Raw genomic sequence first — 17,612 nt, forward strand, 5'->3', positions numbered from 1 at the left:
TACTACATGTGCTTCCTATTATTCACTTTTGTGCCTTCCATCATGATGAGGTCGAATTTCTCTTTGTGGATCATCCAAGATTGATTTGAAGTACCTTTATTGCCATATTGGAGCCATGGAGCTACAAAGCTCTTATTGATAACCTTATTTTGAGGTTTACATGCCTTAACATGTGTTCTTGGGATTCTAGTACATTGTCTCCTTGAAGTAGAGCGGTATGCATAAGATGGTTCTTAAAAATGGTTTGTGAGTGTGTGCATCTACTCCACCAAAAACCAAGTCTCCATTGCTATATTATGTACTTGGCCATACTAGCTAAATCATTTTTACAACGACCCATTTGTTTCTATCTCTATTAGTTACAACAAAAAAGAGGGTTTAGAACAAAAGAAGAATGTCTAATAGTGTTGTTTAGTATAGAAGAAGGTCTAGTAGTGCTATTGAGCATGTAGAGATGTTGTTTTGCTTGCTTTGTTGATTTACCTTATTGATCCTTTTCCACTTGGTCTCCTACAAGCAATTGAAGATAACAGTCGAAGTTAAGAAGAATATAGAGTTGAAGGTGTCAAGGTCGGGGAGCTAAGGGCTAATTAGGGCCTCCTTGGAGATAGTCTTATTAGCTTCTTTGTGATGATCTAAGAGGTAAGAAAAAGAAAGGTGCTATAGCTTCAAAATATTGTAAAGGTAGAGTACATATTACTAAAGTATTGCTAAGTATTTAGATATCGAGTGATTTCCATGCTTAGCACCTAGCATATATTTGATGTACAATACTATGAAAAAGAAAATGAATTTCTAGGTTGCTTTATCGTCAGGTTGCTATGTTAGCAACCTAACAAGGATATGTATTAAACTATGCTATCTTAATGTTTGAACCTCCCTATAAGTAGGGAATGTTTCTCTCTCCTTGGTTAACACATATAAAGTCATTTGTGGTGAAAAGTTTATGTGAGTTCCACAAAGTCAAGTTCAATATTTGAGAGTGTGTATTTCTCCAAACTTCCCTTAGAACTCTTGTTCAAATACTTTCTTTTTCAACAAGCAAGAGGTTTACCAAAATGAGGCAACATCCTTTTCCTTGAAAACAAGCATTCATCCAATAACATTTCTTCTTAATTCAAGTTGAATCACATTTTTGGTTTGATCCAATCTTGAAAGTTGCATTGTTACTTCCCAATAGTCTAACCAATAGCTTAGGCCCTTATTGTAGATTCTCTTTGAGAGATTTGGTTTGTCTAGGTTAGGAGCTTTTGGGACTTTTGAAATGCTATAAAAGTCCACATTGAAAGGTGAGAAGGATCGAAGCTTGCTTGGAAGAGCTATTGCGGGAGAGCAAGAGCAAGAGCAAGAAAGAAAGAGACACAAAATGGGAACTCCAACAGTCACAATGTTCTGGGGTGGGGTATAAGGGACGGTCAACTGACGCTTAATACTTCTCTCGTCACATATCTGCTCAAAGGCACGTGACACATATTCTCCCCCATCGTCAGTCCTAAGGCATTTCAGTCTATGCCCAGTCTAGTTCTCAACCAATGCAAGCCATCTCTGAAACACAGCCAAGACATCTGACTTAAGCTTAATGGGATAAGCCCAGACTTTACGCCAAAAGTCATCAATAAATGTCACAAAATACTTTGCACCACCCATAGACTGACAGGGCATGGGCCCACAAACATCCAAATGTACCGATGCCAAGGGCTGACTCATGCGTATCCTACCAGACTTCTTATGCGTATTTCTAGTCTGTTTGCCATAAAGACAATGCTCACATGAATCAAAACATACATAGTCAAGGGGCAGTAAGTACTGCAAATTAGAAATCATTTTCATTCCCTTTAAAGACATGTGGCCCAAACAGGGCATGCCAAAGAGATACATGTGGGATGGAACCCATTGACAAAACATGGTCAACAGAGGACCCATCAACTACAAGAGGATAGAGGCTGCTAGCCTTGGCACCTCTAGCAAGTACAAGTCTGCCACGTGTGATCTTCCAGGTAGAATCCCCAAAAGAGACATGAAATCGAGCATCATCAAGCTGCCCTATAGACATAAGACTACGTGTAAGCGCAGGTACATGACATACATCTTGTAATAGAAAAGTACTACGAGTAGAGAACTGCAGCCGTACATCCCCAATGCCAACAATAGCAAGTGACCTGTCATCACCCAAGCGAACTGAACTAGAGACAGTGCAGTAGGAGTGAAACCACTCACGGCATGGTGTAACATGAAATGAAGCACGAGAATCCATAAGCCAGCACTGCACATACATAGAGTGAACCTCGGTTAATGGCATAGCATCACAAGAACTAGCTGCAAGTATGTTCTCCTCATTGGAGTCATTAGTTTGCATGACATTTATCTACTCGATTTTCACACTGGATTTCGCAAGCATAATGCTGCGATCAGAGGACATTACTGGTACTTTGTCTTTCCCCTTCTCTTCGCACTTCTCATTGCGCAACTCATGACACTGTGGGCATATATGATCCTTCTTGCCGCAATGATGACATGTCAATTTAGCATTTCTCCTAACTTGCTGCGCGATTTACCATGTGACTTAGACCTACACTTAGACTTGTTCAATGAGAGACAAGATGAGGGTGGACTTGCATAACTCATCAAGCTCCATCCATTCGTCATCAATCATAGTTTTAGAGCTACTCTCCATGCAACCTTAGTGGTTTTATCTGCGATTTCTATACCAACGCCTGCCAAACTTGGCTCTTCCAATAGGCATAATTCGTACCATCAAGCTTAGTGATGTTGAAGATAGCACTGTTAGTGGAAGAAGATGCCATATTGCAGTCCAAAACGGTGCAGATAGTTCAAAATTGCTTGTTGTAAACATCCAAAATATTACCAAAACCAAGGCAAAATGACTACGAACTGATAGCTAGTGATGTTGTCCAAAGTGTACATAACACTTGCAAGAACTGACACAAATAGGTGTATGCTCAGGGAGTGCAAAGCCCAAATTAGCCCAAGTACATATGTGAGGACCACGACATACCAACCATGCAACATCCAAGTGAAGATCCTAGTCTCAAGTAGCATAAACCACCTGCTCAATGTCTCTCAAGCATCCAGAGACACTCCCACTAGCACAAAAGCTGTAAATATCAAGTAAAAAAGCTCAACAAGGGTATATGATAGCAGTAGTGCCAAAAGATCAAAGATTAAGCATCAATAAGACCTCATGAGCATATAGGCCGTGTAGCATTCGTACTACATAGCATCCATAGACATCAAGTACATCCAAACTATAACTTTGGCAAGCCAAGAAATAGCCAAAGTAAGCTCCGGGCAATCAAATGTCAAGCCTAAGTAAGCCGCAGTAGCAATCAACTCCAAGACAATGTAACTAGCATGTACAAGTGGCATAAGCCAAGCATGTCAAGACCAGTTAGACATAAGAAAAGTACATGCCATAAGTACATCAAAGATGGAGATCCAAATGTTATGTGAAGTGAGCTCAAGCCAACCAATGATCCAAGAGCAAATCCAAGCTCTATGTCGATCCCCGATGATCAATACATCAAAGTACATCTCCAAAGCATGTCTCGATTCCAAGAGGCATAGGCAAACATGAAGTAATAGGTTTCAATCCACTGTTGTACAGCTGTGATTTATTGTTGAAAACTGTGATTTTTCAGCCCAAAAAACAGTCTAAGATCATGGCAAAACATATGCCTTGCATCCCTCTACAATCGGTCATTAATAAGCTTCAAACCACTTAACTAGGAAGCTCCAAATAAGCGTAGTCATCAACTGCTAGTGTAGCATTGGCATTAACTGTCTATAGCTATTGTAAACTATTTCAAAACAGTGCTATAGGACCTCAGATCAATGTTCAAGGCTTGGGAGGCTTCAAAGCATATCAAGCATCATTGCCAAGGGTGCCACAATGATCTAGGAGCAATGCATGACCATCAGCAAGTGGGAAATGAGCTATCCAAGGGGCCTGTAGATCAGGCACAAATCATGCTGATCTGCTTGGGGTTGTTGCTATTGTTTTTGTGCTGGTTAGGGTGGTAGGAAGCTCAAGGGGGTGCCAAAGAAGGCACACAACAAGCCTCAAGTAGCCACAAGAGGTCTATGTCAAGATATGAAGCACAGGAGCTTCAATGGTGCTACCCCCTTTCTCTTCTCAAACCTGTAGGCTTGTGAGCTCAATGAAACCTTGAAACAAATGAAGAAAAAACCTCTGATGCAATGCCCTGAGGGTGCCCAAAGGGGCCAGGTAGGTGCTCGTCGGGAAGTCGGGGAGTGATAGGAGCTCGAGAGAGTCGGCTATGGCTGCTGGGAAGGAGAGCCAATGAATGTAGGTAATCAATAGGAAGCTTAAGGAGTCACAAACCAAGTTGGAATGCTCGAGAAACCATGCTCTGATACGAGTTGAAAGGTGAGAAGGATCGAAGCTTGTTTGGAAGAGCTATGACAAGAGAGCAAGAGCAAGAAAGAGAGAGACAGAAAATGGAAACTCCAATAGTCACAATGTGTGACCGGGCCTTCCTTTATTTAAACTGTCACTAAAAGAATAAATAATAATGTGACGGTGACACGCGCCCGCTACTTGCAATGTGCAGTGGCGGGTATTGTCAGTGTAGTAATACACAGGCGGCTAGGCGGAGGTGCCTTTACCCCCAACACACACATCTATACTAAGAGAGACATTGCTACTATTATCCATTAAGCCCTTCCACTTGCTAGCCATAATACTTATCCAGGATTTCACTAGATCTTGACTAGTTTTGCACAATCACATGGTGCAACTAGCAAAATTTGAGTAAAGAGTAGAGAGTACATAGAAAATTAGAGAAGCTTAAACTGCAATATCTATTTTTCCAGATGTTTAATGGGTGATGGGTTATTTAAAGTAATGGATTATTAATGCCCCAATAATATGCAAAGCCATTAGGGGATATTTGGATCCAAGTTTGGGCCTATTAGTTTTAGATAGAGAAAGCCTCTTAACCAATAGACAGAGAGTTATTGCTACAGTAAAAATGAGAATTTTGAATTCTGAAGTCTTTTATCTATTTTTAAAAGTTTTTGAAATAAAGTGTTTATATGTGTTTTTGGGGCACACATTTGTGGAGACAAAGAGAACAAGAGGTATTGATGCAATTTATGACACTAGATAGAGACATTTCATGCCAGTCTCATACAACCTTGTTGTCTCTTGATCATTTTCTTAAAATTATTGAATATAATATCCTCATACTTTTCCTCCATCATAGCATCCCTATCTTTTTCTTGAAAATGTCGATTAGTCCAATAAAGTGTATTTACTCTCTCCATTTTGCATAGGATTTTCTATTCTCTATTTTTATTCAACATCTTTTTCTACTTTGTCTTCTATTTCAATGCAAGCTTCATGTCACTGTCATCCTTTCTCTTCTATTACAACAATCACAACATACAACAATTTTGATCTTGATAACCAAAGGTGGATTCCTACCACTATCTCTATAGATACTTGGGTTATGTTGTAGAGGAAGAAGAGGAGAACACATGGAAATGAATTCATTGACACTCACAAGGAGCAAGTCAAAGATTTCAAGCTTGAAGAACTAAGAAAAAAGCAAGTCAAAGATTTCATTGACACTCACAAGGAGGTGCTTATACAACATGCATATATGCACTCAAAACTATACTTACAAAACTCACCCCCATTGATACACCACACTATAGACAAAATTGTAAGTTCAAGATACATTAATAGGCTTTAGATAAAGTTATATGTTTTTGGGTTTTGCTAAAGTTTATCTATGTTTATAGATATATATCTATCAAACCTTGAAGATTGGCAACCTACTGAAAGCATAGTTGGGATCTTTGATGGATCAATTATACAAAGCTACATCAAATATATCATTGGTTGAGGATAGGGTTTTCTTTCATGAAAAATTTTACAATGCAACATCAAGCATGGTAGGACATGGATATCTTAAGCCTTTTCCACTCCTGGCACCACTAGATAGCATAAAATGGCCAATTCTAGAGCAAAAAAAGTGAATCTTTTAGTAAATATTTATACATATATTCAAATATACATGCAACCTAGTGTAGTGAGTTGACACGTGAAGATTATTGAAAAATTTTTGGGATAAATTTTGCAAATTTTTCTATAATAGAGGTCCAAGATGATTTTTTTTATCGACAACTCATAGAAAAGATCACCACTTGTTGTCACCAAATATGGCAATAAGATAATGTTTTAAAGATATCATATCATTGAAAGTCACCTACCTTTCAATGCAAAGAGAGTTGGTAAATAAAAAAATTCTTAAATTCCATATATTTTTATCTCATAAAGTATACATTTTATGTGTTATATAACATCAAGTAAACATGAGTACTTGAGTATGTATGTGTATGTGCCTTCTGTATATATACATGAATGTTTATGTGCATTGTACATATATATGTATATCTTCGCTAACATGACATGTATAGATGATAAATGAGCTTTGATTGTCAAATATTTGAGCATATTTTTTAGTAGGGGCTTAAAAAAAGAAGAAGGTGAAGATCACAATCTTCATGCCATTACATGTGTTTGTGCACTTCTTTTATGATAAGCAAATTCAGAAAATGCTATTGATGTTCAAATCCAAATCAAAGAAATGCTTAAGCTTCCTAGGTCAAACCTAGGATACGAAAGAAGTATGTGGGATAATGTTCAAAGTCTATAAATATATGATTTCATCACAAAATTTTATTTTGACTATCTATTACATAAGATTGCATTACTTGGATGGAAAGATTGCAGTGATTGATCAAGACTTCCAAGATGACATTAATAATCCTATGATGATGTTAAAGGTTTGGCTAGAGACAATGCTTAGTAAAAGGGAAAACATATCTTTACATCAAGTGTGAAAAGACCTAGCAAATAAGGACCTGAGTATTTCTACTACATATCTGTTCAAGTGTGATGGTTGCAAGGTAAATAAAATATCACCTAGAACTCCCCTCCACCACTGAGATTCACAACATGTTTTATATCAAAAAAGTTGAAGCCCTTCATTGGTGTGTTGATGGACTATGTGTAGAAGCTATCTCGGATAAACGAAGAAGGCATCATTGAGTATATACTTGAGGGAATCATTGGGCAGTGAGATAAGCATTTAAGATCTTGATCCATCAAGGAAAACCTCATCAAACAAATGGAAATGCCTATCTCTGGAAGAAGCTTCTTGTTGACCAACCACTATTTTTTAGGAGTTTTTTCACTTAAGAGAGGCTTGACGGACTAACTACACATGCCCTATTTTGACCCTAAACTACCTACAGACAACACTATTTTTTAGAAAAATTTTGTACTTGATCTAATTATAGCTAGGAGATTCGTACATGGGCTTAAAGTGCTCGTCATAAGGTCAATCCAAAAATGTGTTACATTAACTATGATGCATGTGATCTTTCAAATTAAAGTTAGTCATGGTGAGCTTTATGTGTAGATGCCTCAAAGAAAAGAGAGCAATACTCCATGTGGAGATGTTCTTACAAAATAAAAAGTTTCTTTTGCCACAATCTACTTGAAAGAAATACAAATGATATAATTTAAAAAATGACAAAAAGAAATACAAAGATAATTTAACTTCCATTATAAAGATGATTTTGTAATTTGATTATAAAGCTATATTTTATATACAAGAAGGCAATTTGTGATTTAAATGCAAAATTTATTTGCTATACTATATGTATATGGTTGGGGACATCTATAGTCTTTACATATTCTCTTTGTATCCCAACTTGGTGTATTCAAACTCTTGAAGTCATTTGTGATATCATCTATATCATCTAAATCTATAGGATTAAGATGGGTAGATGTGGATGTGATAGGCCTAGGTGGTAGACATGGTGTGGGAGGGACATAAGTTCGCAATATTGAGGTATTTTTATGTGATGCAAAATTGATAAGCGGTGGAAAATCAGAGTTTGCAGCAAGAAAAATGTGCACAAGAGGGAGAAGAGATCTCAAAGTACAAGAACAAAATCTTGCTTACTAAGTTACTTAGAGTACAACTTGGGTACACTCTCTCTCACACTTGATAGTGACCCATAGGCTGTTTATATAGCCTTTGCCAAGCTAGGGTTAGGGTTTCCCCTACCCCTTAAGGTCATTCACATCCATCTTCCCTCATAGACCCTTGCCTAGGGTGAGTCCCCATGCCTATATTCTAACACCCCCCCTCAATGCAAGGGTCGCATTGCATCACAAGACATGTTAAAGTTCCCCCCCTCAATCAAATGGGATGCCTTTATAATTCAGGCTACAAGGATATTCATAGGTAGAGGATGTTACAAGACTCAAAAGAGTCGGTCATCTATGGATTGGGAGGAAAAGTTGGCCTCCAATTCCTTAGGTACTTGTGGAACACTGGGACACTTGCTGGTCTTTTTGCATTTATTGCACTTCATTTTGTCAGGGTATTTCTTCCAGCAATTGCTTACAATATGCCCTTTTTTGTGATAGAAGGAGCACTTAGTAGAAGCGGTATGGACTAACACTTGCTCATGAGAAATGAATGAAGTTTCTCTTCTCTTCATCCAGGCAAGATTGGATGGTACTTGCCAAGGTTGGGTTTGGGATATTAGTTAGGGTAGTTACAAGCATTGGAAAAACCTTCTTTACAGACTTCATAAGGATGGCAATGGCATCTTCATCATGAATGGGTGCTCGAACGGAGGCCAACTATGCCATAAGCCCCTTCATATGTGAAATAAACTTGCTTAGATCTTCTCCCTATTTGTACTCCAAGCTAAAAAACTCAATCTTGAGAAATATCTTGGAGTTCTTCCCTGTAGCACCGTAGAGCCTTTCAAGCTCATCCCACTTCTCCTTGGCAGTGGAGAGTTGGTCGATATAATGAATTAAAGATTCATCTAAATGAAGCATGATGATGGCCTAAGCTCTTTCATCATCTTCTACATCAAGGGGATTGGATGGGTCAATAACTTTGGTCCCTTTTATGAAGGGCCATTTATAGGAAGGTCTTACCTATTGCCTTAAGCAATAGCAATGTCTAGTCCTTCACAGGTGGCCAAGTATAACCGAATAGCAAAACTGATTAGCCAACTTTTAAAGTTGTAGAGTTGGAAATGGTTGGAAATCATACATATGCAATATCTCAAGATAGGATTTAGGAGGTCCTGTTCTTCGAACAACTCTTGATTTAAGCTTTACTATTTTCCTAGGTTTTAATGAGGTGAATGACATAAAGCAAGAAGAATGTGCACAAGAGGGAGAAGAGAGCTCAAAGTACAATAACAAAATCTTGCTTACTAAGTTGCTTAACTTGGGTACACTCGCTCACACTTGATAGTGACCCATAAACTGTTTGTTTATATAGCCTCTGCCAAGCTAGGGCTAGGGTTTCCCCTGCCCCTTAAGGTCATTCATATCCATGTGCGCTCATAGACCCTTGCTTAGGGTGAGTTCCTGTGCCTATATTCTAACATTAGCCACCATCTTGCTTTTAAACATAAGAAGGTCATCATTTGCGTGACTTGCCAAGCGATTACCTTACATAAAATCATACAAAATGAGGCTAAGTATTAAGTTTTTAATGCTTAAGCTATGTAAATTTAAGAAATATTAAACTTACATTTCTTGTCTACAATCCAAGTAAATCTAGGAGTAGTTTGGAATTGTAGCAAACTCTTCAACAGTAGCTATGGCTATCACCTTGCTCTGGCACTTTGCAATTGACAATTCTAGTGTTGTTTAACATCTCATTGTCTTATATGACAGCCTAAAAGCCCTTGATAAGTTTTGGAACATGTTTGTTTTGGTAAAGAAAACCAATGTTAGTCCCTTCATCCCCCCTCTCATCTTTCTCTCTCTCTCTCTCTCTCTATCTCTTTGTGCCCCCTTCTCATAGGCTTAAGGAACTTATTGTTTCACATTGTCATCGTATCCTTTTGTTGAATTAGAAAGAAAACATCTTCTTGTTGCAATATCATATAATATCAAGCTTTAGTGAGATCTATTTGGCAAGGAATATAAAAAGTTACACAAAAATTAACTTAAGATAACTTAGAAGAAACATATCAAAGAGTTTTTTTACCTTTCATTATATGCACCATGAGATACTACACAAGATCTACATTATAGCCACTGTACCAAGGGAACATGTCCTAGAATGATGTTTTCTCTTGTATTCGTACTACCAATAAGAGAAAGTACTATGAAAACCTTGTCTTGTTGATAAAATTGAAAATCTATAAGAATAAAGTTGCAAACACAAATAAACAATAAGTATCAAGCCATGTGCTTACAATGAAAAACATGAAAAATTTATAAAGTATTACTAAAATGTCTTTCGTGGTGGAGTAAAAAGCACTCAATAACTACTAGTGTGGCCTTCTTAAAGGTAGAACCACATCAAAACATGGTCCTAGCATTTCTAGGGCCTCATAATTCTCCTTGTGTAGGCTAGTATGTCTCTCCTAAAGATTCTTTCTCTCTATCTCATGCATCTCCAATTGTTCTTTGCTTTTCTATGCATTTACCCTTGTATTGTGCGATTGGGATGGTCTCTTTGTCCCCTCTGTCACCTTCACCTTCGTAGACCTTTTAAGGGGAATAATCTCCATAATCCCCTTCATCTTTCCATTAGTTATCCTTGCTACACTTAGTACTTTGTCATATTTAAACCTCAAAAGGTTAAGGGACGTGGAATCCCTCAACATAACCATCACCTTGTGTACATGTGCGACCAAAATGTTATGTGTCCTAGAAAAAATTGACCATGAAGTCTTCTTTGCAACCTCATATAGGCAATTGAAGGCTGAAGAATGCCAGTGAAAGTTCGCATTATTCTATTCACAAATCTTATTGACCACCCTAAAGAATGGTAGCTTTGGTATGGCCATCTCAACATGGTTTATGATTCTCCTTAACTCATTTAGGATGAAACCATGCTGCTAGTACCATTTTCACCAAGATTTAACTTGCAAATTGGGTATAGTCTTCCTAGATGTTGATCCCTTTTGCATAATGTGAGTATCTCTCATCGAGACTAATTTAGCAGTCTACTTTGTCTGAGCCATCTCTAAAAAAAAGTAGAAGATAGACCGCATAAGAACTTTAAACAATAGAAAGGGCGAAGAAGAAAAAAAATCAGGAGTCCCCCAACTCCACCCTCTCCCAACACCGATGACAAAGATTAGCTCTCGTCATGACTATGTAATTCAAAGAGAAAGAAAAAAAAGAGAAAAAAAACAAAAAGAAAAAGAAAAAGAAAAGAAAGAAGAGAAAAAAAATGAAAAGAGAAAGAAATCATAAGAAAAAGCAGTTAGCTTACATTGGCCACAGTCATTGCACCTAGGGGTTCTCAAGTTAGGTGCATTCGGTGGCCTCGGTCGGCCGGCTCCCTATTTAACCCCCTAGCCCCCCTTTTGATTCCCCACATCATGCTCAGGGCACATCAAGGAGAGGACATATCTAGGGAGGTCACACTCGCCTACGGTTAGACCTGTCTCCCTAAGCCACACTCATCGCACCACCCTTATGCTCGAACTGGGTCCTCAAGTGTGGGACAACACCCAGGCTTGTGACCCAACTCCTAGTTCCACTAGCACTAGCACAATGCACCACATGGTAAGGTAGACACACCCCCAAGTGGTGCACATTCTTTTCTTTTTCAGGAACCTACACATGCTGCGACCCATCAACTTTAAAGGCCCCATCATCCACTCAATTCACTCTCAACCTCCACCACCTCAACCGGTTGCTCAGTTCTTCTAGTACCAATCCCCACGGACCCCATCATCATCAACTCACAACACGGCCACCTTTTAAATCACCGAATCTTGATCTGCTCAAAATCACAAGCACCATAGAACTGGCACTTGTCTAGGAGGAGGGATTTGTCCAACACCATCATCAATTTCAAGGACAGATCCGCCCACCCGCCATTCTCCAAGAAGGATCCATCCAACGCCATCTACAATTTGAAAGGTCCAAACCATCCATCGTCAGCATGTTAGGGAGGAACCAGCCCCAACACCATCTTCAATTTTAAGGGCAGATTCATCTAACACCATCCCCAACAAGGGCTTGTATACAAACTCAAAAAGCCATTTGGCAACACCCATCTCACCTTCCAACTACTATCCATCAGTGCCATGGGACTAGTACTCAACCAGGAGGGGGGTAATGTTATCCTTAGCACAAGAAAAAGTGAAAAAAGTGGAAAAGTGCAAGTCAGGAGCTGGAAGAGGCAATGGACCAAAATGAAATTAGGCACAATGGAAGAAGTAGGATGGGGAACAACCAAAAGCACAAGGGAAGCCTAAAAAATCAAGTCAAAGGCAAAGGCATATTTTTGAATTCCTGTGCAGATTGTAAAAGGTAGACATGCATAGGTAAGGAGATGTAGGACAAATAGAAGGGAATGGGAAAAGAGGACCCTCCACAATGACCGGTCATGTAAAAAAGGGGATGGGTGCCCAAGGGATTTAGGGCATGTATAAAAGTCAAAAAGTGAATAGAGAAGCTCATTCTTTGGTGTGTGGCAAAGGGGACTCATCTTCCACTAGGGGAGTTTTGAGGTCTCGAAAATGCCTTTTAGGATGTGGAGAGAGAGTGCTCTAGACCAATAAGAGCAAAGCCTCCGTAATGGAACTTCTATTTAAAAAAAAATAAAAAATCATTTTACAAAAACATATAAATATAATAATATTACAAATTTGTATTTTTATTATCTATTTTTAGTCTCTTATATTCGTGATTATGACATCTTTTGCATTAATGGCATAGAGTCTCGGCTACTTTTATTTAATGATATATCTAGATTAATGATAATGACTGATGCAACCGAAATTCAAATTAGTGAAAAGCATGGTGCTCAGTTTTTTCCCTCCTTTATTTTATTCCTCTATTGTTTTTGTAAGAAGTTGGGAATAACAAATTAGTGTTAATAACATTGATATTATGCCATGTCACATTGACATTGGTATAAAAGGAGAGAAGATGTAATTTTTCACATCTTTTTGACACATTAATACAATTACAAACTTTCTCTCCCTTCTTGCTCACAGCTTCTATGGCTTCCCCTTCTTTCCTGTCTTTCTCTCTCTAAATCTAGTCTTTCTCTCTCCTCGTCACTCTTCTTCTCTCTCTTCCTATAGTCTTTCTCTCTCTTCTGCAATCTTCTCTCTCCTGTTTCTCTCTCCCTAGTTCTCTCTCTGACAAGTGGTATCAGAGCTTGAGTCTTTGATCCATTCTTTTCTTCCATTTTTAGTCCCATTTTCCTATTTCAAAATCAATTTCAGACAAAAATGGTACAAGACAGTGACTAGTGGAGTGCTGTAGATCATCTACAGTTAGTAAGAGACTATATCTGAAGATATCCAAGGTCAGATATGGCGGATAATGGCTTAAATGGCAGGACATCATCAAATTTTATGCAAAATTGGAGGTAATTAGGGTAAAGGATGGTTAACCGGGCTTAGTTTGGGAACAAACTGTGGTTACTTTGAAAAGAGGGAGTTCTCTTTCCCCTTTCCCTAGAGTTTCCTACAGGTTTCATGGAAGTTCAGCACCAAGATCAGCTCATTCCTCTCAAACCCCTGATCTTCTTGGCCAAGAATCACCTGAAGTAGCTTCCCCTGATAATAAGCTTCAGAATGAGCACAAGATTGCTCAATCTTGGCTCAGCCAGGTAGCCAGGAGCAGCCCCAAAAATTGTGGCGCAATTTTCAGGCTGATTCCAGCCTGCTCCCTGTTCAGCTTGCTCTTCCCTTCAGCTCTGGCACTCTTCTTGGTCTTTTGCAAGCATAAATCTTCAGCAAGATGGAGGTTCTCATCCCTATTCAAGGTTCTTCAGTCTCTTCTTAAACCCTAGATGAACAATCCATGGCAGCCATGAAAGCTTCAGCCCGACCTTCCAATTTTTAACAATTTCTTGAAGATTCTTCATCCTTTTAGCCCGTGGGATCATCTTAGCAAGGATTCTTTAACAAATTGCAAGGATTAAGCACGAAATGGTTAAAGATTGAAGATCAAGAGCTTCTATGGAGCAGAAATTTGGGGGAAACGGGTCTAATGCTTCAATTTCAAGCATTTGAGGCTCCAAGATTGTTTCTAAGTCCTGGATAAACAAGTATTAGGGATTATTTTACCAACATTGGACAATCGGAGGTTCTATCAAGCATATGAGATTGATCAAGTCATCATCAGCCATGTCAAAGGTACAGTGAGTGGAGAATTGAAGATTGAAGACTTTCCAAGGGCTCAAGTACCTACAGGACCAAAACAGGGTAAAACAGGGAATTTAGAGAGCACTTACAGGGTACTTACAGGTGGTTATAGGTACACCCTTCATTACTGAAGCACAGGTGCAGATACTACAGGGTACCCACAGGTCCTATATACCCTTTTGCAGGGTTTGGTAGCCATTTGGGGTTACTATCTTGCACTACAGGGTCAAAACATGGCACTTACAGGGCTAGACAGGGTGCAGGACTGGACAGTTCAGACTTTGAAATCCAGCTACAGAATTTTCTGTTCTAAACTTATTATAGCGTGCTATAGCTCATCTCGAAGAGGGCATTCTTAGCTTCGATTTGCACTAAAAAGTTCTAACATCGGAGCTCCCTAGCAAAAGTTATAGCTGTTTTTCTGACAGGGGGTACTGCAGGATTGCACTTATATGGCAGGACATAAAGGCAAAAATAAAGTCTAGGAAGATTATGCTCAGCAAATCAGAGATTCCATGATAGATAGTACACTTTAAGAGAACCCTGAAGAGCTTCAACAACAAGGAGAAGTCAGTATACTCAATAATACTTTGTGTGCCCATGAACAAAGATATAGGGAACGACATGAGGCCCTTTTGTCAATAATGGAGCAAATGCTTTTATCTACTGATCAAACGAAGTCTTCCATCGATAAGTTGCTGAATTCAACTGCTCAAACCCAGGCTTCTGTTGACAAATTGGTGGAATCTAATCCTCAACTTATGGCACAATTTTCTCAGCTCATGCAGTTGCAAATGGCATCAAGAGAAGCTAATGAGAAGGCTTGTTCAAACAACGGCCCTTCAGCCCCACTTCAGCCATCTAACCAAAATGGTCATGGAAATGGGATTATTGGAAGAAAAGGCATTCCAAATAGTCAGTATGAAGTAGGAGAGGCTTCACAGAGGCATGATGACTATTTGGGCAGTTTGAATGGGGCCAATACTCAAGCTTTTGGACCACATACTCAAAATTCTAGGGGTGCTCTACCAACAGGAAGATTACATAGTAATTCTCAGCCACCTGTTGGAAGATTTCAGTCTCAATTTGGAGGCTCATCACTTGGTAATCCTGATCATCCAATTTTGGGACAGCAAACCTTTCATGAAAGGGAGTTTAAGGACAAAATTGTTTTAGCCAAATTTAATGGCCAGTCATCTTCACCATCTGATTTAGAGGAATGGACCTCTAAGATGGAGTCCTACTTTGATATATACCCTAAAACTGATGATATGAAGATTCACTTTGCTTCCTTGCATCTGGAGGGATTTTCCCATACTTGGTGGAGGTATATCAAGAAAGAAAATATAATTGTAGAGAATTGGGAAGCTTTCAAGGCACTTATGGCTGAAGTCTTTATTTCGCCTCTTGAGAAAGAGAAGTTAGCATGGAGATGGTATGGTTTGGAACAAAGGGGCATGAGTGTAAGAGAGTATACAAACCAATTCCTCAACTTGACCATGTACGTGGAAAGCATCAGTGATGAGGCTAAGCTTCACAAGTTTATGTATGGTCTGGAGCCATCTTTATCAGTTGATGCTATGGCACAAAATCCTACTTCACTTTTTAAGGCTATTGAGCTTGCGGAGCGCTATGGAAGAAAGTATAGAAAAGAATCTTCATTTTAGCCTGGTTTTGGACAGTCAAGGACTGTTTTAAAGCAGGGACAAGTTGATGACACTTATGGCAGTAATCATGTGCCCAATGGGAGCTTACGGGTACCAACTTATACTCTATTCAATGCTTCTAGGCCTCAAAGTAATTTCAGGACATCAAACAGTCCAAAAGTTGATTTCAAACAAGGGGACAGCAAGCCTAAGTCCATTTCAGCTAATACAAATCCTAAATCTATTCCTGTGGATCTTATTAAAGAAAGGAAGGACAAAGGGTTATGTTTCAAGTGCGGGGAAAAGTATGCACCTGATCATGCTTCAAAGTGTGTATACAAAAATGCCAAAGCTAAGCTTCAGAGTATGTTGGTTTTTGAGGATTTTGAAGATGACATAGATGAAGCTAATGCAGTGGCATTTAATGCTGAAAATGAAGATCTTGAGGAAGAAGTTGGACAGGAGTACTTTTATGATCCAGCCGACTCTTTTCCTTTTGATCCAGGTGGAAATGTTCCGTTTGACCCTGGTGGATCTTGTGATGAGTCGCTTGCTGCCACTAATTGTTTTATCTCTATGGATGCTTGGACGGGATCTAAGAGCCCTAATACACTTCGTATGAAGGGAAGCATATGTGGAAAGCTAGTGTTCATCCTGATAGATAGTGGCAGTACTCATAGTTTTGTGAATAAGTCCATCATGGACAAGCTAAATTGTGTTCCCACAAACTTACGGTAGCCCATTAGAGTTCATGTGGCTAATGGTGAAGAAGAAATCATCACACAGATTTTTCCACAGGTTTCTTTATAGTTGGCTGAAAATTTTGAAGCTAAGGTAAACCTGATCACTCTGGAAATGGGGCCTATAGATATTGTACTCGATTGTGATTGGTTGATGACATTAGGCAGGATCACTATGGATTTCTCACAGTTATATATGGAGTTTATCTCCAATGGACAGCTTATCCATTTACAAGGGATTCCTAGTAGATCAGATTTTCAGCTTATCACCATCCAACAACTCAAGAGAGAGTACAAGAAGCACTCACAAATATTTGTTTTGCATTTGAATAAAGAAACACAGGATCAGCCCAATAATTCAGCAAACCATCCAGCCTTGACAGCTCTTCTTGAGGAGTATAGAGATTTGTTTGAAGTACCTACTTCATTGCCTCCTAAGAGAGCAGTGGATCACCCCATTGATTTGGAGCCCAACTCAAAGACAATCAATAAGCCACCTTACAAATTATCAAAGTGTGAATGAGAGGAAGTAGCCAAGCAAATCAAAGAACTTCTTGAAATGGGATTTATTGAACCAAGTTCTTCACCCTACGCATCTCCAGTCCTGTTAGTCAAAAAGAAAGATGGATCTTTCAGAATGTGCATTGACTACAGGGATCTCAATAAGATCACAGTGAAGAATAGGTATCCTATACCGAGGATTGATGATTTGCTTGATGAGCTTAAGGGGGCTTGATTCTTTACAAAGATTGATTTGAGGTCAGGGTATCATCAGATTTGCATGCGAGAGGGTGATGAAGTCAAGACTGCTTTCAGGACTGATCGTGGGCTCTATCATTTCTTGGTGATGCCATTTGGGCTTACAAACGCTCCAGCTACCTTTCAAAGCCTGATGAATAAGATCTTGCAACCTTTTCTCTTTCAGTTTGTCTTGGTTTTCTTTGATGACATCTTGATCTATAGCAAGACTTTACAGGATCACTTGGCACATATGAGGAGGGTT

Source organism: Lygodium microphyllum, chromosome 22 (genome assembly GCF_053477565.2).
Source record: "Lygodium microphyllum isolate KBCC chromosome 22, Lygodium_microphyllum_v1.1.10, whole genome shotgun sequence".
NCBI lineage: Eukaryota > Viridiplantae > Streptophyta > Polypodiopsida > Schizaeales > Lygodiaceae > Lygodium > Lygodium microphyllum.